The sequence below is a fragment of the Pleurodeles waltl genome, chromosome 9, assembly GCF_031143425.1.
Source record: "Pleurodeles waltl isolate 20211129_DDA chromosome 9, aPleWal1.hap1.20221129, whole genome shotgun sequence".
NCBI classification, from domain to species: Eukaryota; Metazoa; Chordata; class Amphibia; order Caudata; family Salamandridae; genus Pleurodeles; species Pleurodeles waltl.
Window position 1 is genome coordinate 289108221 of NC_090448.1, and position 26160 is coordinate 289134380.

Sequence of the window (26160 nt, forward strand, 5' to 3'; positions counted from 1 at the left end):
CGTTTGCCATCATGCGTGCTACAAGTAGGACAAAAGTGAGTAATAAAATACAAAGTTGTTATGAACAAGGGGCCCCAAATTGTGTCTTGCCCAGGGCTCCACGAATTCTTTAAAGGACACTGAGACATTGAAAAAGTTCCGCTAGAAGTTGAACGCTTCAGTAATTTCTTGGAAAAGTATTTTAGGATATTTATTAGCACAGTTATATTTAAGAGGTAGAAGGTTTTCAGTGCACAGAAGCCCCCGATTGCTCTGCAGCTGAGAGAGAAGACAGACTTTGTACTGGTCCCTCGTTCTTTGGCCCATGTGCCTTTCCGCACTACTGATCCAAGACAGAGAAATCACTCATTCATTTCCATCTCTTCATAACAAACCAAAACACGAAAGTTAAGGTTAATGTTAGAAGGAGAGTATTATTGTGGCTCCAGCTCAGGTTTTCTCCGTCCTTGACCATCTGGCTTTCGACAGCACACACTGTTCTCTAAGAGCTCTCGAAGTTCTTAAAGTGTGCTGGCTGCTGCAGGTGGTTGGCAGACAAGCCATTAGAAACACAGACTACAGTGGCGGCTTGTGACATTTGAAAGTGGCGGGGCATAATAGTCTGGGTACAACTTTTATGTAGTGAGCAAGCTCAGTGGACAAACGTGGGGTCCAGGGTGGGTCTTCCACCCAAGAAAAAATAGAAAAAAGATTGACAAGTGGTCCATTTGAAAGGAAATAAGTTTAGTGAGAGAGCAAGGTTTAGAATGTATAGTCTTGAAATATTAAACACATATCTTACTGCATTATTACGTTCATCCTTTACTTTAATGTGCGAATTGTACACTGCAACAACTTCAGGCCCTTTAAAGTGTGTGTTTACCCACTGTCTTGCACTCCATGCCGCATCAACTTTGGAACAATATGTTCTAACCAGGCATGAGGAAGCACACACAACTGCTGGCTGCAACCAGTCATACAGAAATATGTGCAGACAGGTCTTTAAGTGGGATGAAAAAAGTGGGGGCTCTCTAAAAGGGAAATGTAAAATGAGATATTATTGCATCCAGAAATATAACACAACAATTGATATCACGTAAAGCCTGTCAGTACAATTGGCTTTGTCAATGGTTGTTAGCTGTGGAAGATAAATGAGTAACAACAATGATTAATTATAAATAATTAACATTGAAAATTGTAAGACTATGAATTAAATATTGTTGAGGCCTGTGGAAGGAGTAGGGCCCTCAGTTATTTGTTCTTTAATGTTAGATATGTTTGCCCTATTTCTCTTCACATCTCATCCATCTGCACATTTTCAACCTCCTCTCTCCTCTTCAGCACCCTCTTTTCACTCTCCCCTGAATGCACTCCCTTCATCTCCCTCATTTGACCACCCCAAACATACATTGCACTCATTCACATATAAGCACTTTATTTCCTTTTGGCTTCTAAATATTATGACCTCTGTGCATCCTCTTCACACACATTTACACTAAGGGCCAGATGTATCAAGGTTTTTTGCATTCGCAAACGGTGCGAATGCCCGTTTGCGAATGCAAAATGCCAGTTCAGAATGTAAGAAAGACATTCTGAATGCAATTTTAAGGAATCGCTAGAATAGCGATTCCTTAAAATTGCGACCCTGTTTAGAGAGTCGCAAATTGCGACTCTCTAAATAAGAAATCGCAAATAAGGAATCCTTATTTGCGATTCCTTAGCACATGTATGAAGCAATTCCTAAATGCGATTTGGGCATTTAGGAATCGCTATTTACCACCAAGTTGAACTTGGTGGTAACCATGTGCAAATTTAAAAAATGCATTTAAAATGCATTTTTAAAACTTACATGTAAAGCACACATGCCCTTTTGGCATGTGTGCACCTTACATGGTGAAAAAAATAAGTTTGGGGTGCAGCAGAGGGGGCCTTATGCCCCCAGCACCCTGGGGTTTTGCATTTCCAAAATTTTGATTTCTAGTTAAGAAATCGCAATTTTGGAAATGCAAAAAATTCGCAGATATGGGCCAACAGGCCCATAGGTGCGTATGGGGCCGGTATCGCAATTTGCGATTCGGTAATAGCATTTGCGATTTTTAAGAAATCGCTATTACCGATTCGCAAATGTGAATCATGGCATTTTGCGAGTCGGAAATAGCGATTTCTTAGAAATCGCTATTTCCGAATCGCAAAAGGCCTTCATGATACATCTGGCCCATACTTCCCTCTGAACCCTTGTTAATGAAGTTCAGAAGGCTATTGAAAAACTGCCCCCACCCCCAAACCTAGTTGCCTTTGGTAGCTTTGTTGGTTTTGTGCATGTCTGAGGAATCTTTGGTTTTTAGTGCCATGATACCCTAAGAAGGGTGATAAAGCACTTTACAAAAACATAAATATGCATACAAAAACCAGTTAGCGTATATCCTTCACTTGTTGCTAAATGGCCACTCTTGAAGATAATGGAAGGTTACGGCACTCCACACGCCACCCTTTCGTTTTTAATTATCACGCTCTCAAAATTGCTGCATTTTAACTTTTTGGGGGTTGTGTTGGGAGGAAGGTGGTTTTGTTCAATTTACGCCTTTATTAGTTACCTCGCCCTCGGTTCGCCAGAGAGAATCTTATTGAGCAGAAAGACTGCAGCTGCTGTCTCACTTCCTGCCTGAGATCGACCATTTTGGAAGTCAGCACTCTAGGGCTCCCTCCCTACTTGCCAATTTTCGGAGCATGCCAGTTCGGACATGTGCTGTGAGTGCGCCATCGGCGTTCTGAAGGCACGCCAAAGAAAAGCCCATCTGCACCCAAAAGCGACTGCCTGCCCTTAAACTGTGCCAGGGGAGTCAGCCCCCATTAAGTACTTTAAACTGAAGCTGCTGGAACTTGCCACCACCTTGCCCAGGGCCTGCCATTATGTGTTAGACCTTGCTACGGCAGGGACTGGGCAGTAAGAATTGCAGGTTTTTACCTCTGGACTCATTAAAGGCTAGTTCTTATCTATGAACTACATGTCTTTAGTCAAAATCAAAGTGGATGTGTAAGACTTTCTGGAAGAGAATCTGCCAGATGCGGTCTTCCTTACTGAGACATGGCTTATGAAGGATTCTTGTGCGAACTTACGATGAGTCATCCCTAAAGGTTTTGCCATTAGAAGACTGGACAGACAGGCACGGGAGGTGGAAATTGCAATATTTTTTAAGCAATCAAAACAGTGCACTTTCTCTGAGCTTAGCATTAAGGGAAGTGAAGCAGCCTTCTTTGTTCTGGCTTTGATCAGTAACTGTATGGTTTCAGGTGCCTTGATTTATAGCCCCGCCTCCAACTTTGTTTCAAGGTTAGCAGATGTCTTGTCCCCACTGCACTTTGATATTCCAATTTTACTGTGGTTGGAAATTTGAATTTGCCCTTTGATGACATTACTTGGCTTGCAGCTACGGCTGTGACCACAGGTCTGGAAGGTTTGTAACTACCTCAACATGTGATGTCCCCCATACACAGATTGGGCCACACTCTGTATCTTAGTTTTTCAAATGTGGCTTATATAGTTATAAGGCAGCCTATTCCACGCTCATGGTCTGACCACTGTGCCATTCCTTTTCTGGTTCCTTATGAGAACACACCTAAAAGTCACACATCCACCTCTGTGGGACAGGCAAGACGGTGGGCCAAAGTTACCCCTCCATAATTTTGTGGTGCTGTGGTTACTAGCCGTCCCATTTAGGACAGTTGTACTGACATAGCTGATGTACAATTAGACAAGTGGATCATTGAAGCACTAGATCAAATTGCCCTTTTAGAGAAAAAGACTTTCCACAGACAAAAACCGTTGGCGGACTGGTTTAGTAAGGACCTATTAGTTCTAAAAAAGAAGTGCAAGTGCCTGGAGCACCTATGGCACCGAGAGTATGACCTTGCTTACAAAAGGGACAATAAGACAGCAAACAAATCTATCATTGTTGTTTAAAAATGTCTTATTGTGAATACTACACCAACAAAATTCAGGCAGCCGAAAACTCCTCTCACTAGCTATTCACTGTGGTGAAGTCACTGTTATCATTATCTGCAGTCTCAGCTTCAACCACACCAACAGAAGAAGGTTGCAATGCCTTGGCTCAGTTTTTCATGGAAAAAGTAGCTAATATTTATGACTCCTTTCCTGTAGCAGGTAGATACGCCCCCTGCTTGAACCTTTGGTTCAATTGGTCAGTGGATAGCTGTAGGTGGCTTAATTTCAGGCACATCGAGACTGAAGAGATGACTGCACTATTTGCTTCAGAAAAGTCAGTCTCTCCATTGGATCCAGTCTCCCCGCCGATTTTGGAACAAGGCTTGAAGATGATCCAGCCAGTATTAGGTGAGCAGTTCAATAGCTCCCTGACCTCTGGCCAGGTACCTGGAACATGTTGTAGTGGTTCCACTTGTTAAAAAACATTGCTGGATCCCACTAAGCCAAAAAACTACTGTCTGGTTTCACTGTTACCACTATTCTCTATTCTCCAAGATTACAGAGAATTTAGTTAACAAGCAGCTACTGAGCTTTATAGAGAGCCATGACTTATTACACAAGAATTAGTTGGTCATTCTGACTTTGTGGGTCTTTACCAAAGTCCGCTGTGTAAGCGGCCGCCAAAAGGCCGCCAGTGATGGCGGTCTGAAGACCACCGCATTACGAGTCACCAACACAACTCTGCCAAAAAGTTTACCCAAAAAATGACACCATCGCCCAAAACGACGGCATGAAGAAGGCGTCTGCACCACCAACACTGCCACACCGAGAACATCCCACCCGCCAAATAACGAATCACAAATCTGCACTGCAGTCTCAACATGGAGATATTTTATTGGCGGTCTGAAATGCCACGGGAAAAAAAGCACCTCCACCAGACCACTGCACCACATTGGACAATACCATTATCCCACACCTGAGACACATACCCACACCTGACCACAGCACTACAAAACACCCCCCCACACATACCCAGAACCCTTTGCAACCAGAAACTTTGTGAGAGCGAGGCAAGAGCACACTGAAAGAAGGCACTGCACCTAGATATCACAGGCACCATCACAGTAAACACACCACACAACACACCACTGCACACAAACACCACAAATCACACGTACATACCATTACCCAAACTCACACCAACAAACAGCACACCCAGCATCCCAGCACAACACCCCCCCACCCACAACACAACCACGATGGCAGCACACAAAAAAAAAAACAGATTCACAGACGAGGAGCTGAGGGTAATGGTTGACAAAATCATCAGAGTGGAACTGCAACTGTTTGGAGCACAGGTCCAGCAGACATCCATTGCCCAGAAAAACGACTTATGGCAGAGGATAGTTGTCAGGGTGACCGCTGTGAAGAACCATCCACGCACAAGGGAGGAGATTAGGAAGAGGTGGAACAACCTATGGGGGAAGGTATGGGCCATGTCTTTCAGGCATCAAATCGCTGTCATAAGAACTGGTGGTGGCCCCCCACTGCCTCCCCCAGAAGTGTCATCGTGGGAGGAGAAGGTCTTGGCCATCCTACACCCAGAAGGGCTGACGGGAATATCTAGTGGACTGGAAACTGGTAAGTCAACTACACACCCCAGCCAACATGTCCCAGTGTACAGCATGTACCCCCACCACCCTCTCACACCACCCTAACGTGCACAAACGCACCATGGATCCAATACCAACCCTTGCATGCCACAGCTCCCTACTGACACCATTCCCTCACAGGCCCACCTAGTGCATGGATACCCCACACTGCAGCAAGTACTAAAACTACCACAATGCAACTATCCATACAGTGGAATGACTGCTACATCCACTTCACATCTCTGCACTTGCATGTTAAACCATGTCACTCTCCTTCACCAAAAAGTATTTGGAATGCACATCAGTACATGGCAATGACAGTAGCAATACAAATATTAACTATTCCCCAAAATAGGCCCATTGCAACATTCCACTGATGGAAAAACAAGCAGTGTTCTAGTAACTGTCAGTGCCATTGCTGCCCTGCAAATCCAGTCAAAGATGGCATACAACCATGTGTGTCACTTCTACAATACCCTTATGTGACACCATACCTCTAATTCCACAGGTCTCCTAAGTACTGCCACACAGCAGAGGAGACCAGTGACAGAAAGCCCAGTCTCAGAAGCAGGTCCAATAGTGGAGGACTCTCCTGGATGTCTGGATATGGATGATGAACCTGGCACATCAGGCATGAGTGGTCAGTCCACCACCACCAGCATCACCCTGCCCACAACTGAAACAACCTCCCCTGTGGCATCCATTGCACAGCAGAGCCCAGTTTCCCAAACCTGGGTCCCAAAGTCACATCAACCATCAGTGTGCCACACAGGACAGGGACAGGAGGCAATGGTACAAACTGAAGACAATGACGGTCCTGGTGTCAGTGGGAGGGGGCACAGGCACAGGGGGCACAGGCCAGTAGGAGGACAATTGTGGGCCAAGGGACGAGGCAGGTACAGGACACAACTGGCCAGGAGGCCGTCTTCAGAGTCCTGGGAGCCTACCAGCAATCCCAGGACAAGATGGGCCAGATACTGACCACATTGCAGGACACCCAAAGGCTGCAGGGGTAATACCAACAGGAGGCCATGCAGCAGTGGCAGGCACTTAATGCCACTATGGTCTCCATGTTAGGGGAGTTCAAGGAACTGAACAACATCCTGTGGACATCCTCCACCCAAGAGCAGGCCCCATCCAGTAGTCAGTCAACACCACTGCCCTCAACATGAGCACCTGCTACTGGAATGGAGGCCGAGCAGGATGACCCACAGCCCACCAGCACCCCTATCCCTGCAGCTGCGGGATCCCCCTTGTAAAAGAGGTTGCCCGTCCAGGCATCCTGTAGGACCTGAGGCAAAGACCAATCCCCCCAACCAGGAAGTGATACCTCTTCTGAACTGTCACCCTTGTGTGCCACTGTTACACCCTGTTGGCTATCCAATACCAAGTTCACATCATTCCGAGGCAAATGGATACAGGACCTGTGAAACTAACAGCTGTATCACCACTCTGATCTTCACCTAGACCATTACTCCACTACTCTGGACTGTGATGTTATACACTAAATAAACACAAATTATAACAAGTCATGGTGCACGTCTATTCATTGTTTGCAGTGGCAATACTGTTTACAAGCAACAAATATATACACATGTCAGCACAACCATAATGTTCAAGTGAAAGATGTAGTGGGATACTCCAACAGGTGTGTAAGTACATCCATATTGTAGTAACACCCAGTGTCAACGATGCCAACAGGCAATTCAGTAATCAGCTTGCAGACAGATATGTGACCTGAAGAGGAAATATGAAGTGGAATTCGGCACAATGTTGTAAGGCATGTAATCCACAGTCATATATCCAGAGCAGTTCAACACAAACATAGGATGACTGCCCCAGCAGCTATGATACCACATGTGTAAGGGCCTGCATTGTCACTCACACACATGTGTAGGAGATGTCATATAGATAACATCCTCCACTGTTCACCTCCCTGAGTAGTCAGGAACAGGTATTTGCCACACAGCAGCTGACAATGCAGCATGACATGCCTACACAGCAGTACAAGGCTGATAAGTCCACCTTACATTTACCCAAATAGGCAGATTGAGGACTCAAAACATTTGGTAAAACCGTAAGGATGTACCATAATGGCAGTAGCATTCCACACATGTCATTAGCAGCAATGCATTTCCACTACCCCTTATGGTGAGTCAGCTACCTTTCAGGGTTGGAAACCAAGATAGAAGGCTGTAGTCCCCACACACACCTGCATGCATGCAAAATCTTGGTACAGACTGGGTTTAACAACAAGTATTCCAGGTGTAGATGACATACAAATCACACATACCTATTCATCATTGAAAGTAGTGATGAATCAGGTCAGTCGTGTTGTCATGTGCATCATCCGCCTCCTCCTCAGCATCAGTCACCGGCCCCAAGCACTGCTCCAGCATCAATGTCCCCCTCCTCCAACAGTGGGATGTGCCTTCTGAGGGCCAGGTTATGGAGCATGCAGTAAAGATCTTGCAGACTTTTCCCTGGTCGGCATGGTATGGCACCACCGGACACATGGAGGTAACAAAATCTAGCTTTCAAGAGACCAAAAGTCCACTTAATCACTCGCCTCATCTGGCCATGTGCCTGATTGTACCTGTTCTCCCCTCCTGTAGTTGGACATCTAACAGGTGTCAGGAGCCAGGGCAGGTTGTGGTATCCGGAGTCACCTGTGTGGAAAAGGGAACACGGCTATAGGTAGCAATGCTGGGGCAGAGTGAAGACTGTGTAGGGAGAGGTACAAACGTCTGACATGGAGAGCAGTACACATACCGATGAGCCAAGCCCTTTCTCCCTGTAGCTGTGACTTTAGTGCATTGACACTGATGTTCCTCAGGCCATAGGAATCATGTACTGATCCAGGGAACTTTACGTCTACATGTGTTATGTACTGGTCTGAAAGACATATCACTTGTACATTGAGCGAATACGTATTCTTCCAAACTGTTCTTTGGCCCTCGGACGTACCAAGGCGATATGAGTCACATCAATGGCACCTGCTACATGTGGGACATTTGATATATTGTAGAAGGCTGCTTTAACAGTGTCCAATTCTGCATGTTGTGGAAACCTAATGTACATGTTCACATGCTTGAGTAGGGCATCCAGCCCATCCTGCAACACCTTAATGAACTGGGGCTGTGACATCCCTGCAGCCAGTTCCACAGTAACCTGAAAAGAGCCACTCACCAGAAAATGCAGGATTGACAACACCTGGACTGTTGGAGGGATGGCATGGGGATTTCTCAAAGGCAGCAGGAGGTCTGGCTTCAACTGGGCGACTAGTTCCCTGATGCACAAACGGTTCAGTCGATAGGTCAGAGTAATGTGGTGCTTTTCCATGGTTTCATGATCTACAAGTCACCGGTAAACTGGTGCATTCCTCATCACTCCATATCTATATCTAGACAGGGAGACACACAACAATCTGGGAACCTCTCAGAATGTTGTGGTCCAAGTATGACATCCGACAATCACAAAGTATTGTTCATGTAAGTTGGCTGTCATGTTGTGGGAAGACACATTACTCCACACTCCATTCCTAACCAGATAATGCCACATAATCCCTGTGACAATGGACATGTACAGGACATGTAAACATACACCTTCCATATGTTCCACCATACGAATTGTAAATACTGAAAAATGTAGTGACAAGTGTGGTGATGTCACCAGGCACTCACTACATATGTGATTATCCACAAATTGTAGCCTAATGAATACATTTGTAACGATATGCAGGTAATGACGCAGTGTGAACACAGGTCAGTCATGTTACAAACTAAAATGGCATCCGCCTGTCCTGCATGCTTTGGACAGATGGAAGTGACCTCATTCCGCCGCCGGCAGTCCTCATGGCGGAAGGCGATCGAAACCGCTGTGCAACTCCTCATTGGATAACTTTGGCGTCTATGGGAGACTGGGACCAATGACGATTACCACCGGCAGCGATGGTCATGACCGCTGCAACCATAATCGCCATGTTGTATGGGCCAGCTCACTTGACTCCTGGCATTCGGGCAAGGAAGACCTCCACTTCGTGTGCTGCTGTGTCCTGAATCTTGGAGCAACAATGGCATGCACTGCTGGGGATAGGGCTTCAGCCTTCACAAGTGAAGAGCTGGAGAAATGGTGGAAGGGGTCCTACCCCTGGATGAGCAGTTGGACGGTGCTCCAGGGCAAAAGGTCAGTACAACGTCCTTTGTCCCACATGTTGGGTGGTGTTTGACGATGAATGTGTGTACACATTGACATGTTATGAATTATTTGGGGTTTCGCATGCACATGATTTGTGTGGTATATTGGCAGTGTGCATGGTCTGTGTATGTTGTGTGGCACTAAAGGTTGCAGCTGTATTGGTATTATTTACATCATGTCCCCCATTTTCTGAATGTTTTCCATGCAGGTCAGAGAAAAAAGGGTTATGGAGAGCCATCACCAAGGAAATGTGGTCCCTGGGGGTCCCTAGCCAGCAGAGCACCCACTGCAGGAAGCGGTGTGAGAATCTGAGATGCTGGGCTGGGAAGACTGCAGAGGCCCAGCTAGGGACGGCCTCCCAACGTGGAAGAGGTGCCCGTCGGACCCTGACACCCCTAATAGCCTGCATACTGGTGGTGATCTACCCAGAGTTGGATGGGCGCTTGAGGGCAGCAGAGCAGCCACAAGGGAATAAGTGTAGACTGTTAGGTGACTTCTGTATGGTTGTGTACTGTGACCCTCACTGGACTTGCGATTTATGTGGTCAGATGAGATTTGGCGAGTATACAGTCCTGGTTGTCACACCAATCATGTAGGAGTATGACACATTAGCTATGTAGAGCCATGCAGGGACAGAAGTGGTGGTACTGTGACACATTAAACTGTACATATGGGTCGCTCAAATGTTCTATCATTTCACTGGCTGCATCCTCCATCTCTGCATGTACTGTAGTAGTACAAGGTGATCTTATTGGCACTGTATTTGGGTAACAACAGGTATGTTTAGTTCACATTGCAATTGCTTTAATTGCAACATCAATGGGCCTCTGAACCAAATGTACTCCACATTCCTGTCATTTAGTTTGTGTGCACAGTTCCTCTGAGGTCAGATTTGTTTCATCCTGTCATTACTGACATGTGGTTGGGTATGTTTTTGGGTTGGATCGTTGGATCAGTCATTTAGTCAGTTGACAGGCATGTATTAGTTTTCAATCAGGTCTATAGGCTGCAGGGTTGAGACAATCCCTGATACGTTTGGGTATCGCTTGCATGACTCTATTGTTATTGATTGCAAAATGGTCTCTTGTTTACCCGGAATGGGCTAATTTATGTATTGATTGTATGTGAAGTGGATGTGTGGGTTATCACCATTTCCTCCCTTTCTGTTTCTCCCACTCTCCACTCTCCACCTCTGCCTATGTGTGCATTAGCATCATCTGGTGAAGGAAAAAGGGCACCAGTGAGTGGAGATGCAGCAGCCCACGGGACCCAAGAGGCTGGCACCAGTGAAGCTGAGTGGACCAGTGGGACGGAGGGCGAGGAGTGCACAATGAGGGAGACTGGAGCAACCACCACATCAGATTTTGATTCCTCCTCTGGTGGCAGCTCCCTGGCGGTGGCAGACCCATCTGGGATAACCCCAGCACCATTCTTGTCCGCCACCGCCCTTACCAGCACCGCCCTCCCTGTAGCGCCCCACCCATGCCTGCTCACCCAGGAGAGTGGGCGTCTCCTTCACTGCAAGTACCTCTGCCCCTGCTCCAGTCAGCCCTGCTGCCCTCACTGAGGAAGCTATTGACCTCCTGAGGTCCATCTCTGTGGGGCAGACAACCATTGTGAATGCCATCCAGGGACTGGCATCCCAGATGCAGCAGTTCAATGCGTTCCTGGAAGGTACTCATGGTGCCTTGTCTGACCTACAGAGATTGTGTCAGGCTCTGGCCTCCTCGTTGACAGCAGCCAGTGTCCCTTCATCTTCCGTCCCCACCTCCAGCTACCTGTTCCCAATCCACAACCCCTCTCCCTACACTAATTCAGGGCACACATATGGACCAGCATACTCCCATTACAACAGACAAGGTGCCCAAAGACAGACATAAGCATCACAAACTAACTCACAGGCATGCACACACACAACACACATCTGCATACAAAACAACAGACAATTTCCCCACCACCTCCTCCATTACAGTCACATCTCCACTCACACCTGCGACCACTGCATCATCACACACTGGTCCTGATAGCATTCCTGTCATACCTTCAATCACCACAGCAGCAGACTCACAGACACCCACCCCACACACCACATCTCCACTCACCACAACTACCTCCTCTGCCACCTGCAGCACATCCACCTCACTTGCACACACCACCCCAACATTCACTCTTACATCTCCCATTCCCTCTCCCTGAATCTCCACCCTCTCCTCCCAATGAATGCACATGCACCCACTCAACATTCATCCACCACAGACATGCACACATTGCACACACCAGCATCCATGTACAGCACACCAACATGTCAGACGAGCACTCCCTCTGCCTCCACTCCCAACTCTCAATCATGTGACCACCACCGTGTACCTAAAAAAAAGTCTTCCTTGCCACCCTGGACCTCTTCCCTACTCCCCTCCCACCCCGTGTTACCCCTAAACGTTGGCCCTACCGGGCCCTTCCACCTCCCATTCCTCGGGTGCCCCATCTGGTGTTTCCCCTGCTCCTCCACCCAGCAAAAACTCCACCCCTCCCAGAGCCAAAATCCCCCCTCCCAAGCCCAAACCAAGACATGCCCCTTCCAAATCAAAGCCACCACCACAACCATAAGTTGCCTGCCTTCCCCATTGATGCCCATGCCATGGAGGCCTACTTGCTGTCAGGAGTCAAGTTGGGGCCATGATATATGGACTTTATGCATTTATGCCAATTGTACTTGCCATTTGGCAGATTTTATTTTTCATGGTTCATTACATCTGCCCACATTGCTGTGTTTGGGAAGATGAGATGCTTGTCCTGGTTTCCTTCTACTTGTTGGTGTGACATCTGTGTGCAACGGTGTGTGAGGCCTTTGTATGGGTTGTGTCTGTGTTGTTGCATGTGCTGGCTAGATGGGTTGTTCCATGTGCATGGAGTTATGTGTCTGACTGCTTGCTTGTGGGATTGTATGGGGTGTTGTGTGCGTCCGTATGTATAGTGCTGCACCTGTGGATTTCCTTGTATGTTGGTTGTACGTGATGTTTCACCGGTGTCATTGTTTGGATGTGTGATCACTTCTATGGATTGTGTGTCATTGCTACATACAGTTTATGGTGTGTATGTATGTGTGGTGTTTGTACAACGTGCCTGTCTATGCCTGTTGTAGGAAGCTGGCTCTGTATGCACTATTTCAAAGTAAGGAATAGTATGCACAGAGTCCAAGGGTTCCCCTTAGAGGTAAGATAGTGGCAAAAAGAGATAATACTAATGCTCTATTTTGTGGTAGTGTGGTCGAGCAGTAGGCTTATCAGAGGGTAGTGTTAAGCATTTGTTGTACACCCACAGGCAATAAATGAGGAATACACACTCAGAAACAATTCCAGGCCAATAGGTTTTTGTATAGAAAAATATATGTTCTTAGTTTATTTTAAGAACCACAGGTTCAAGATTTACAAACAATACTTTAAATGAAAGGTATTTCACTTAGGAACTTTAGGAACTTTGAATTAGCAAAATAGCATATAAAGTTTTCACACAAATGACATATAGCTATTTTAAAACTAGACAGTGCAATTTTCAACAGTTCCTGGGGGAGGTAAGTGTTTGTTAGTTTTGCAGGTAAGTAAACCACCTACAGGGTTCAAAGTTGGGTCCAAGGTAGCCCACCGTTGGGGGTTCAGGGCAACCCCAAAGTTACCACACCAGCAGCTCAGGGCCGGTCAAGTACAGAGGTAAAAGTGGTGCCCAAAACGCATAGGCTTCAATGGAGAAGGGGGTGACCCGGTTCCAGTCTGCCAGCAGGTAAGTACCCGCGTATTCGGAGGGCAAACCAGGGGGGTTTTGTAGGGCACCGGGGGGGACACAAGTCAGCACAGAAAGTACACCCTCAGCGGCAGGGCGCTGCTGGGTGCAGTGTGCAAACAAGCGTCGGGTTCGCAATAGGTTTCAATGGGAGACAAGGGGTCTCTTCAGCGATGCAGGCAGGCAAGGGGGGTGTCCTCGGGGTAGCCACCACCTGGGCAAGGGAGAGGGTCACCTGGGGGCCGCTCCTGCAATGGAGGTCGGATCCTTCAGGTCCTGGGGGCTGCGGGTGCCGAGTCTTTAGCAGGCGTCGGGTCTTTGAAGCAGGCAGTCGCGGTCAGGGGGAGCCTCGGGATTCCCTCTGCAGGCATCGCTGTGGGGGCTCAGGGGGGTCAACTCTGGCTACTCACGGTCTCGTAGTCACCGGGGAGTCCTCCCTGTGGTGTTTGTTCTCCACAAGCCGAGCCGGGGGCGTTGGGTGCAGAGTGCAAAGTCTGTGGAGAAGTGTGGCTCAATGGTTAGAGCGGCAGACCCTGATGCCGAAATCAGGCCCGGGACCAGGGTTCAATTCCTGCCTCGGCGGGTCTTGAGCTCAATTTCCTCGGACCTGTTAATTCTTGCATCAGTGCCTAATCTAATTCATGGGTCCCACTCTGTAACTCTGGGCAATAGCTTGCTTAATCTCCACAACGGCCCCAACAGCGCTGGGATGCCTGGCTTCACCTTGGAGGTTGCCCAGGAGTGGGCACCTCACAAGGAAAAGCCAGGAGGGGTTCCACAGCGGTATGCGTACAGCGCCTTGAGACCCTAACGGGTGAGTAGTGCGCTATACAAGTACGAAGTTTACAGTTTTTTTTTTTTTTACGCTTCCGGTGGGAAACGTGTGTTGTTTCAAAGTTGCTTCTTTGTTGCAAAGTTGCAGTTTTTGTGGAGCAGAGCCGCTGTCCTCGGGAGTTCTTGGTCCTTCTTGATGCAGGGTAGTCCTCTGAGGCTTAAGAGGTCGCTGGAACCTGTGGAACGTGTTGCTGGAGCAGTGTCTTTAGAAGTGGGGAGACAGGCCGGTAGAGCTGGGGCCAAAGCAGTTGGTGTCTCCGTCTTCTCTGCAGGTTTTTCAGTTCAGCAGTCCTCTTCTTCTTAGGTTGCAGGAATCTGATTTCCTAGGTTCTGGGGTGCCCCTAGATACTGAATTTAGGGGTGTGTTTAGGTCTGGGGGGTTAGTAGCCAATGGCTACTAGCCCTGAGGGTGGCTACACCCTCTTTGTGCCTCCTCCCTGAGGGGAGGGGGGCACATCCCTAATCCTATTGGGGGAATCCTCCATCTGCAAGATGGAGGATTTCTAAAAGTCAGAGTCACCTCAGCTCAGGACACCTTAGGGGCTGTCCTGACTGGCCAGCGACTCCTTCTTGTTTTTCACATTATCTCCTCCGTCCTTGCCGCCAAAAGTGGGGCCGTGGCCGGAGGGGGCAGGCAACTCCACTAGCTGGAGTGCCCTGGGGTGCTGTAACAAAGGGGGTGAGCCTTTGAGGCTCACCGCCAGGTGTTACAGTTCCTGCAGGGGGAGGTGAGAAGCACCTCCACCCAGTACAGGCTTTGTTACTAGCCACAGAGTGACAAAGGCACTCTCCCCATGTGGCCAGCAACATGTCTGGTGTGTGGCAGGCTGCTAAAACTAGTCAGCCTACACTGGTAGTCGGTTAAGGTTTCAGGGGGCACCTGTAAGGTGCCCTCTGGGGTGTATGTTACAATAAAATGTACACTGGCATCAGTGTGCATTTATTGTGCTGAGAAGTTTGACACCAAACTTCACAGTTTTCAGTGTAGCCATTATGGTGCTGTGGAGTTCGTGCATGACAGACTCCCAGACCATATACTCTTATGGCTACCCTGCACTTACAATGTCTAAGGTTTTGCTTAGACACTGTAGGGGCATAGTGCTCATGCACTTATGCCCTCACCTATGCAATTGCAATCTGAGATTTACCGGTAGAATTGACAAGCATGAGATTGAATTTCTAGATATCAGAGTATTTATTGAAAACAATAAAATTGAGACAACACTGTTTAGAAAAGTTACAGCAGGGAATAGCATCCTACATGCCAAAAATTATCATCCACAACCTTTGAAGAACAACATTCCATTTGGAGAATTTTTGAGAGCCAAGAGGATTTGTAGCAAAGAGAATGATTATCTAAAGGTACAAGACAACATGATTGATAGATTAAAACAGAGAGGATACTCAAGTGAGATATTACAACACAGTGCAGCTAGAGTTAAATCCCGTCCCAGAGATCAGTTGTTATTTACTTCGGAGCAAAGGAGTAACGGTGTAAATAAGAAAAGTGACACCCATAAAGATACCGCCAACGTTAGATATATAACTACCTTCAATACCGCACATGAATCCATAAGAAAGATTTTACAGAAACATTGGCACATGTTAAAAAGTGATCCTGTGATAGGCACAAATTTGAAAAAAAGGCCTACAATAACATATAGAAAAGGGACGTCAATGAGAAATGTACTTGTGAAGAGTGATGTGCGACAAGGGAAAACTTCTCAAAGTAGTTGGCTTAAATCGCAAAATGGATTCTTAAAATGTGCCAAATGTAAAGCATGTAAAAATGGTGAAAACACTAAAAGCATCAGGCAAGGAGACAGAACCATTCACACTATAAAAGGCAGATATGACTGCAGGAGTGAATACGTCATCTACATTTTACAATGTAGCTGTCCCAAGATATATGTTGGCAGCACTAAACTTCAAGCACATAAAAGAATACTCCAACATTTCATATCCCGTTGCCAGACATGTTCATGAGTTTCATGCAAGACGAATAGAAAGCATCAAATATAGCGTAATTGACGGGATAAGAAAAGATGTCCGTGGAGGCGATAGGGAGAAAAACTTGAGAAAGTTAGAATCCAGATATATATTGACACTAGACTCTAGAGAACCAGTAGGGTTGAATTCCAGTGAAGAATTATATATACATTTGAGTTAATACTCATGGGTCCCTACCACTGTGAACACACTTTCACCTGTTGACATATTTCTCCCTGTTGGTATAGTCATTCCTCCGGAGATTTACCTTACTTTTCCATAAATAAATATTTTTCTCACTCTTGTGAAAATAGACGTATAACAGCTAGACGACATCACATCATTAAATAGGTTGGAGTGTATGGTTATATTAGTGCATTGCTGTTGCAGTTTTCATATGAGTTTCCAACAGGTCTTAAGATGTTTTCATGGTAATTTAGTTCAGTTTTGTTTCTTGTAGATTAATGATCAATTTATTCAATTAATTTTTTTCATTAATTTTCTTAATTTGTATTGCTGATGAAAAGAATGTCAATTATATTCTTTCACATTTATTATTTTTCTTATTCAAGGATTGGTTTCATATAGATGAAAAAAATGTGATATATGATGTATTATCTTAAGTTGTATATATATATTTTCTCAAAAGGCGGTATGATGGACACTATAAGCACTTCATGTCTTATTATTACTATTTTTTGTCACCATGTTGCTTTAAGAAAATCACTTGTATATAAATGGGGCAAAAATGGCGGCCCCCACAGGTTGAGAAAGGCGGAGATGCCGAAACACGTTCCTGTTTGGTCATATTAAACCTGATTTTGCACATTCACGGAGTGCCGGTTGCCTTATTGAGGAATAAGGTTTTGTTTTCACCTATGGTATAGTGCACCCTGCCTTAGGGCTGTTAGGCCTGCTAGAGGGGTGACTTTTCTATACCTATAGGCAGTGTGAGGTTGGCATGGCACCCTGAGGGGAGTGCCATGTCGACTTAGTCTTTTTATCCCCACTAGCACACACAAGCTGGCAAGCAGTGTATCTGTGCTGAGTGAGGGGTCCCCAGGGTGGCATAAGACATGCTGCAGCCCTTAGAGACCTTCCCTGCCATCAGGGCCCTTGGTACCAGGGGTACCAGTTACAAGGGACTTACCTGGATGCCAGGGTGTGCCAATTTCGGAAACAAAAGTACAGGTTAGGGAAAGAACACTGGTGCTGGGGCCTGATTAGCAGGCCTCAGCACACTTTCAAATCATAACTTGGCATCAGCAAAGGCAAAAAGTCAGGGGGTAACCATGCCAAGGAGGCATTTCCTTACACCTGTGTTGAGGTGTTTGTGGTCTAGTTGTTGTTGTGTGGTTATGGGGCGTGTTGGTGGTGTTTGTGTGCGTTTTGCTGTATGTTTGGCACGTGTCTGCTTGGGTTTTTGTGTGTATTGGGTACTTGGCTTTGATGTATTTTGTGTGTGCCTGAGTGTGGCTTTCGCTATCTGTGGGGGAATGTGTGTTATGTGTGGGAGTGTATCACTGCCATTTCCTCCACTCTGTGCTAGGCATACTTATGGTTGTCATCTTCGTCGTTGTCGGTTGCCCTGAAATTGTATGGCAAGATACAACGCTGGGAAGACTAGCAGTTCGTTTGCCATGGCGGCCGTGGCCCCATCCCTGTGCCTGGAGGTAGGTGTCTCCTTTTGTACTTTTTGTTTCTGCCAGGGTTTTTGACGTGGCAAGCCCACCCCGGATATCCTGGCAGTGTGGTGACTTGGAATGTAGTGGGCGGGACATTGGTTTCCACCAGCCTGAAGTTGCCTACTGCTGCCGGATGATGCTCGACGGCGGTGGCGGTACTGGCGGTAAGTTGTCTGTGTTGCGTTGGGTTCACCGCCTTACTCATTATGTGGCGGTCTGCACCGCCACCCTGGCAGTGGTCACAACACCGCTGCCGGAGTGGCAGTCAGATTACCACCAAACTCGGAATGACAACCCCAACCTGGATTCCACCCCTCATACAGCACAGAGTTAGCCTTCTTGCTGGCGACAGTGTCTATTTATCAGATCTTGGACGCTGGCAATTCGGCTGCACTGCTGATGTTGGATCTCAGAGTTCGACACTGTGTCCCATAATATCCTGTTAGAGAGACTCAGGAACTGCATGGTGGGACATAAAGCACTGCAACGTTTCCCTTCTTTTTTGCAAGGGTGCACCTTTCAGAAGTCACAGAAGCACCACCAGTCAAAGGTGCTTCAACTGAAGCAAGGGGTGCCGCAGGGTTTCTCTTTGAGTCCAAATCTGTTAAATATATACATGCAACCACTGGCGGACGTAATTGAAAGCTATTGGTTCACAATCATAACATTTGCAGATGACATGTAGCTGATCCTTACAATGTCAAAAAACTCCACCCGCATGGCTGCTTCTTTTTGCCTCTGTCTCGCCGAAGTTGCTAAATGAAAGGACTTGAATTGCCTCAAGCTCAGCACTGGAAAGACGGAGTTTTCTGACCTTGGACATCTGGTTGACTGCATATTGGCCTAAGAAGCTGGGTCCAATACCTGGTGTCGAAACTGTGAAATGCTCTGCCACTAGCAGTACGTCAGGCCCAGTCAAAACACATTTTCAGGAAAAAACTTAAAACCTGTGTTCTTAGTGTAGGATGTAGGGGGGTTTAATAACTGCAGGAAGGGCTATGGATTTGGCTATGGATTTCTGTACCCAGCACTGGGTCACCTCAAATGAGGTAGCTATGCGCTTTAGAAATCACATTATTATTACTATAATTATTAATAATAGTAACAACAATAATAATAATAAAAGTAAAGGCTCATTTCAGACAAGAGAGTATACACTTTCATCTACAGACAGTTAGTAAACATGGGAATAAAACCAAACACATATATAAATGGGACTGTGTGTAAATCATGAATTACCGAACTGGTAAAAATAACATTGGTGAAAACTATGTCAATGATTTAGTAAATATCAACAATAAAAAAAAACAAAAAAACAAAGTTAAAATAGGCAATACACTAGATGGATGAAGTATTGGAGAATAATGGCAACAATTAAAAGCTGCACAAAAACGTCTCTCTGTTGTTAAAGTATGTTGGAAAGTAGATTATTGGTAAGGGCAGGTAAGTACCTACACTCAGCAATAGGTCACTAACACACACTAGGTCCAGTCCGGTCTCAACAAATTAATCCCCACTCGACCATTGGTAGCTTGGCAACGAGAGACAAAGCTTAACATAGGAGACAGATGTGTAATGCCCTTAAAAAATCAAAATAACAGTAAATAAGTAAAACACAATAAAAATCCATCACCAACTTATAAAACTAAAGTATATTTTTATCTTTAAAATGACACCAAAACAATTAAAATCGGTTAAGGGGAACCAGAGATATGAGTTTTTCTAGCGCATAGAAACTAAAAACGCCAATCTGGTCGCACTAGACAGGGCCAAAGTAAAAGTTTTAGGCTGACCACGATGGAGCCCTGCTTGGCTACAGCAAGCGGGAGGCCTCGGTCAAAAGTTTACCTTCGGACTAAGGCCCTCATTTTGACTTTGGCAGTCTTTTTCAAAGAACGCCAAAGCTGTGGGCGCCTGAAGACCGCTGCGTTCTTCTACCCACCATATTACGAGTACGGCAGGATTCCCGCCACATTTTGGTTGGAAATCCAGCAGTAGTCGTGCTGGCAGGTGGAGGCACATGGGCGGTTCCACCACCGGCCCCGCCCTGCCCTGCCAAAAGGACCCCACCAGCCGTATTACAAGCAGTAATACAGTCTGGCGTTGTCCTGATGGTGGGGTGCTGCCGGCGGTGGAAGCACAAGTTCCCTGCTGGACGAACTCCTTCCCGGATAAGATAAGTTGGGTGTCCAATATGGAAGGGGGGTTGGAGGGTGGGGGGGTGTTGTGTGTGCATGTGTGTTTGTCTGAATGTGTGTATGCGTGTGTGTATGCGTGTATGAATGTTGAAGTGAATGCGTGTATGAATGCTGAAGTGAATGCGTATATGAATGTTGCAGTGAATGCATTTATGGATGCATGTGAGTGAATGCGTGTATGTCAGTGTTGGTGAATGTGGGTGCCTGTGTGCATGTATGCAGGGAAGGGGCGCTGTACCTGAAAGGGGGGTGAGGGGTGGGGGGCGCTGTACCTGGAGGGGTGTGGGGGCTATTGTGCTTGCTGTGGGGTTGGGGGAGGTCATCTGCCGGTGACAGGGAAGAAATTCCCTGTCACCTGTAGTCTTTCCGCCAGAGTTTTCGTGATGGTGCTACCGCTGTGGAAACCCTGGTTGAAAGCCAGGTCAAAATACTGCCGGCGGTCTTCTGTGGACCGCCAGGTCGGAGATGATCATCTCTGCCCGACGGGTCTAACCGTCCTTTTCCCTTAAATACATGCTCCCATGCTGCCCAATATGATGCATTATGGGAATTGTATATAACACTTGTAGTCGCATATAAGCATTAAGGCAAACATTTTGGCTGGTTTTCTCAATTTGGTCATTGCACCTTAATATGTTCATATGGTTGTTTTTATGTGGAAGGTGACAAGTTAGTTGCTATCACATTTTCTATTCATTACCCAATACAAGCCTTGTGGTCATATGCTGTTAATATGAGATATGTACTTAGGCTCTGCCCAGATATACAAATTTGGATTTCCTTTAATTTCTCCTAAATTACTGAATGGATTTACACAAATTAAAAAAAGCACAATCTTTGGAACAACAAATAGCCTTCTGCCAAATTTGGTGTAATTGTAATTCCGTTGACTGCTTCCGGCTGCAGCTGTGTTCAAAACTCCAATGGGAATTAACATTGGAAACACACTTTTTGGACCCTCCCTTCTTTCTCAGCCCCCACTTGACAGATCACGCCAAAACTTTGCTTGCGCAACAAGAATCACCAGCACACTTTTTTGGGACAATTTTGTGAGGATTTGTCAAATGATGCCAAAGATATAGGCAAGTCAAATAATTATTTTCCCATGGAAACATGGTCCTAACTATAACTACCTATGGACGACTGTATATCTATATATCTATCTATCTATCTATATATATATATATATATATATATATATATATAAAAAATATATATATATATATATATATATACATCCATATTGGTTTTTTTAATCACACAAATGCCAGATACCCGAGGCTGCTTAGTCAGTGACGGTCCGGGCGTGGATCCAGCTCTCCACTAATAAAAATATAATTCCTCCAATAATGTATAGACGAATGCCCGGACAGCAAGTTGGGGTTAGAAATTTAATTTAATGCCTATTGCTTCCTCCCAATAAATATATATATATATATATATATATATATATATACACACACATATATACCACGAATGGTGCTCTGTGCATAAAGAAATGAACTGACGTCACTGCGCTGAGGCGGCATCTATGTACTACTCCCGACGTCATCACGGCGACTACGACGCCAAAGATGCCCGTGGAGTCGACCGATGCCACCTACCAATGCGCAAGGGTATTGCTTGAAGAAAAATCTCCGGATCCAGTCTGACCCCTGGGGGAAATTCTAAGGTAAGGAATCTGCAACTAGAAGTCTCTATCAGATTCTCATTGTCAAATAAACAATTTTAGTCACATCAATGCCTAGAGTGCTGTGTCCATTCTCGAAGGGAGGACAGAGTTGTGCATATGTGGCACAGAGGCGGATGTGCTTGACCCATAGCCCCATTGGCGATCTGGACGCACGCCAGCATCCACTGAAAAAAAAAAAAATATATATATATATATATATAAATAAATGGTTGGAATACCAAACAGTAATGAAAATTAATTTACGTTAAAAAAAAACCCCATAGAAATTCACTTCAAAAAACAAAGGTTACAGAGACGATAAAGTTAAGAACTAGAATAAAAAAAAAATAGAAATTAACATACAAAAAAACAAAGGTTACATGGATGTTTTAGTGAGGCTCACATTTACACATAAAAAACCTGTTACCTTAAAGCACGATTTACAGTTACTTGAGATAACTCTAACTATAACAGGTGAATTCCTATGGTTTTGTATGTTTAAAATGTGAGCCTAACTATAACATCCATGTAACCTTTGTTTTTTTTAAGGGAATATATATATATATATACACATAATTACACACACACATAAACATATATATATGTATACCACACACACACATATATATATAAATAATTATATATATATATATATATATATATATATATATATATATATGCTGTGCATTTAAAGTTTGAATTATACAAGCACACATTGTTACACAAAACATATGTTAAATATCAACATATTATCCCCAACAAAAAACAAATTTCTCAAAACATTGACAGACATATCTGCAGTCTCAGATAAACAATGAATATTAAGCAGATGATGCTAAAATTATCAAATCTTTTTAAAAAGTTGTAAAAACAATTAGTAAATCATCTAATATAAAAACATTTATGTGTAATATGACCTGATATTGTCATTGAGGGGTTCAGGTGGCATTTATAAACTACTCTCTATAAATGTATATTTCACACAGGTTAAAGAGACATTATAGTTAGGTGAAAATGTCAGTTAAAACATAAAATTTTAAACTAACAAAACCACTGAAATTCACCAGTTATACATATCTCAAGAAACTATAACTTGTGCCCTAAATTAAGTATAACTCAACCCTGTCATGCAGTGTTGTCATCAATGATGTCATTTCAGATGTCATTAGCGATGTTTTCAATACAGTCATTTAAAACGTCATGATTGATGTAATATGAGAGGTTACAGGCAGTGTATGGTGAGGGTGCAAGTTAAAGTTAATATAGGGAACGAGCTATGGTTACTTTAGATAATCGGTGAATATCAGTGTTTTTGTTAATTTAAAATACTATGTTTTAACTGGCACTTTCAGCTAACCATAATGTCCCTTTAACCTTTGTTTTTTCAGTGAATTTCCATTTTTTTTTATATATACTAAGATAATATTACGAATCCTAAGTATAACACCCCTTTAATCGTTGTTTCTTTTCAAAGAATATCTAAGTTTTTTTATCTGTAAAGTAACATTATTACAATTCCTAACTGTAACATCACTTTAAACTTTTTTCTGTGAATTTCTATGCTTTTTTTTTAACATAAAGTAAGATGTCCGTGGCCATGTGTACCATGAGGTTAAGCAAAGGGCCTGTGCCCAACCTCCCGGTGGTGCTCAACCTGCTGTAGTGCAAGGCTTTCAGCCTAAGGCCAAGCCCTGCACCCAACTCCTTGGCACAGCCCATGGCTATGTCACGTAACAATAAAAAGAGAGTCAATTAAAGTAAGCCAGACGTACTGGCTTTGCCAAAGGGGCATGTCATGTTTTAGCAGCACTTCTCAGGAACGTGTCACACTCTAGTTAAGGATTGCACTTTTTATATTTATTTTTCTCAAGGTATCTCAACATAAACATCAGATTAAAATAAATGATGTTCTTTCTTCTAGGTTCCAAGGAGGAGGTCCATTTGCCACTCCCTCGAGAGAAGCACAGTAAGTAGTAATGGGTATGTGGTTCTCCTTCTTAATTTAATACCATCACCAGAAACACCATGAGTGTGCATTGAAAACTCAAAGGAGTAGATGGGAGGAGAAAGGAAAGTTTGTTTCGCTTTTAGGTGTGGGAGGAAAATTTAAAATATAAAGATATGTATACAGTGCCTCAATAGGGTATCAAGGCTTATGTTCAGCCCTTCCCCGACGTGCATGACAGAGCCCCTCCCCTCCACCTTGTGATTTTTTCTCTTTGTTAGAACTACTGGGGCGGTCGGATATCCGCAAGCGTCTTTCCCAGTCACCGCAACCAACCACACACCTGACTGAGCATGCTCCTCCTGAACTGTGGTAGGAAGATGCAGCTCCATGGCAAGTGGCCTCCTGAGTCGTCTTCAGATCTGCTTTGGGTTGCTTCCCTTCCATCATCTCCTGCTGTAGGTCATAGCGAATGGGGCAGTTCCCACCGTCTTCTTCAGCTTCAGTCGACCCTCTGAGACTTTGGAGCGTCTGTTCCTATTCTGGTGGCTTGGCCGGGTTCTTTGCTGGATCAGTCTGTGGTTGCACTGGGAAAATGCCATCTGCAAGTTCAGCCCTTTTTTCCTTCCCGACACCAGGGTCAGCACCCAGAAGTTATCCTCTAGCTGCTCCTCCTCTTCAGAATGTAAACTTCCCTTGCAGGGATGGTATTCGTCCTGCAAGGGAGAAGAGGGACGTATTGAGATCTTGTTCACCCAGCTATTGGAAGTCCCTATCACATCTCTCCCGGCCCCAGGATTTTCCCGAACGGGGGAAAAGAGGATAATGTGAGAGAAAGTTGGCATTGCCCTGCCCCTTGTCTTTCCGATGAAGAACCTCAAGACTAAAAGGTTGTAATGCCAAAAACCAAAGAAATATTATATCATTCTGTCCTTTGTTCCTATGTAGCCAGGTTAAGGGAACATGGTATGTATAGAGAAGAAAATGTCTCCCTTCCAGGTAATACCGTAGTTTCTCCACAGCACACTTGGGGACAAGGCATTCCTTCTCAATATTGGAGTACTTCTGTTCCTGAGGGAACAGCTTATGACTAATGAATACAATAGGATGTTTGTCTCCTTTCTCATCCTTCTACTACGGCCCCTGTTGATGAACACTACTATATTGTCCAAATAGGCTGAGGAGTATGCCTGATGATTATGCAGTACAGTATTCATTAGTCTTTGAAAGGTTGCGAAAGCACTGGGTAGGCCAAAGGAAAGGACAGTAAATTGGTACAGACCAGATGGAGTGGTAAAGTGTTTTTTTCTTGGTCCTGATGGCTTAATGGCACCTTTTGGTTAAATCATTGGTGGTTATGAACTTAGCTTCCCCTAGTTTCTCAATTAGCTCGTACACCCTCAGCAAAGGTTACCCATCCATTTTAGCTACCTTATTGATAGCTCAAAAGTCAATACAGAATCTCATATTGCCATCAGTTTTTGGAATGAGAACAATGAGAGAACACCAAATACTGTTGGATGGTACTGTAACTCCCATTCATAACATGTTGTAGATTTCTGTTTGGAGTTTCAGGGATTCTATATGGTTTTTGTTTGATAATCACTCCGTCCAGGGTTGAGATGGTATGTTCAATAAGGTGGGTCTTTCCAGGAAAAAAGACCCACCTATGTCCAACCCTTCTTTTCTTCCTGATGTCAGGGTCTGCACCCAGAAGTTATCCTCCAACCGCTCCACCTTTTCAGAATGTATGCTTCCCTTACAGGGATGGTATTCATCCTGCAGGGGAGATGAAGGTACGTATTAGGATCTCGTTCTCCCGGCGATTGGGCAGTCCCTACAGGGCGGAAGAACAAAATATAAAAAGGGGCCTTATTGACTTTATCAAGGGGTCAGCACATCAACATATATAGTACAAACCTATTGGCTTTATTAAAAAGTCACCAATAACTAGTTGGACCCAGGCAGTACAAAATGAGGGAGTAAACTATGATGGCAGCTATCTCCCACTGTGTAAACTATAAAACAAGCTAACATTCTCATTGGATGATGTAATCAGTGAAGTCATCAATGATGTCATATGAGATGTAATCAGTGATGTCAAATGAACAACTCAGGATGGATGTAATATGCGAGGTCTTAAGAAATGCATGGCAGGGACGCAAGTTATATGTTATAGTTATATTCACTAACTATGCTTTGTGAATTTCTGTGTTTATTTTAGCTCAAAACATTAATGTTGTCACTGACATAGTCACCAAATTACAACATTACTTTAACCTTTGTTTT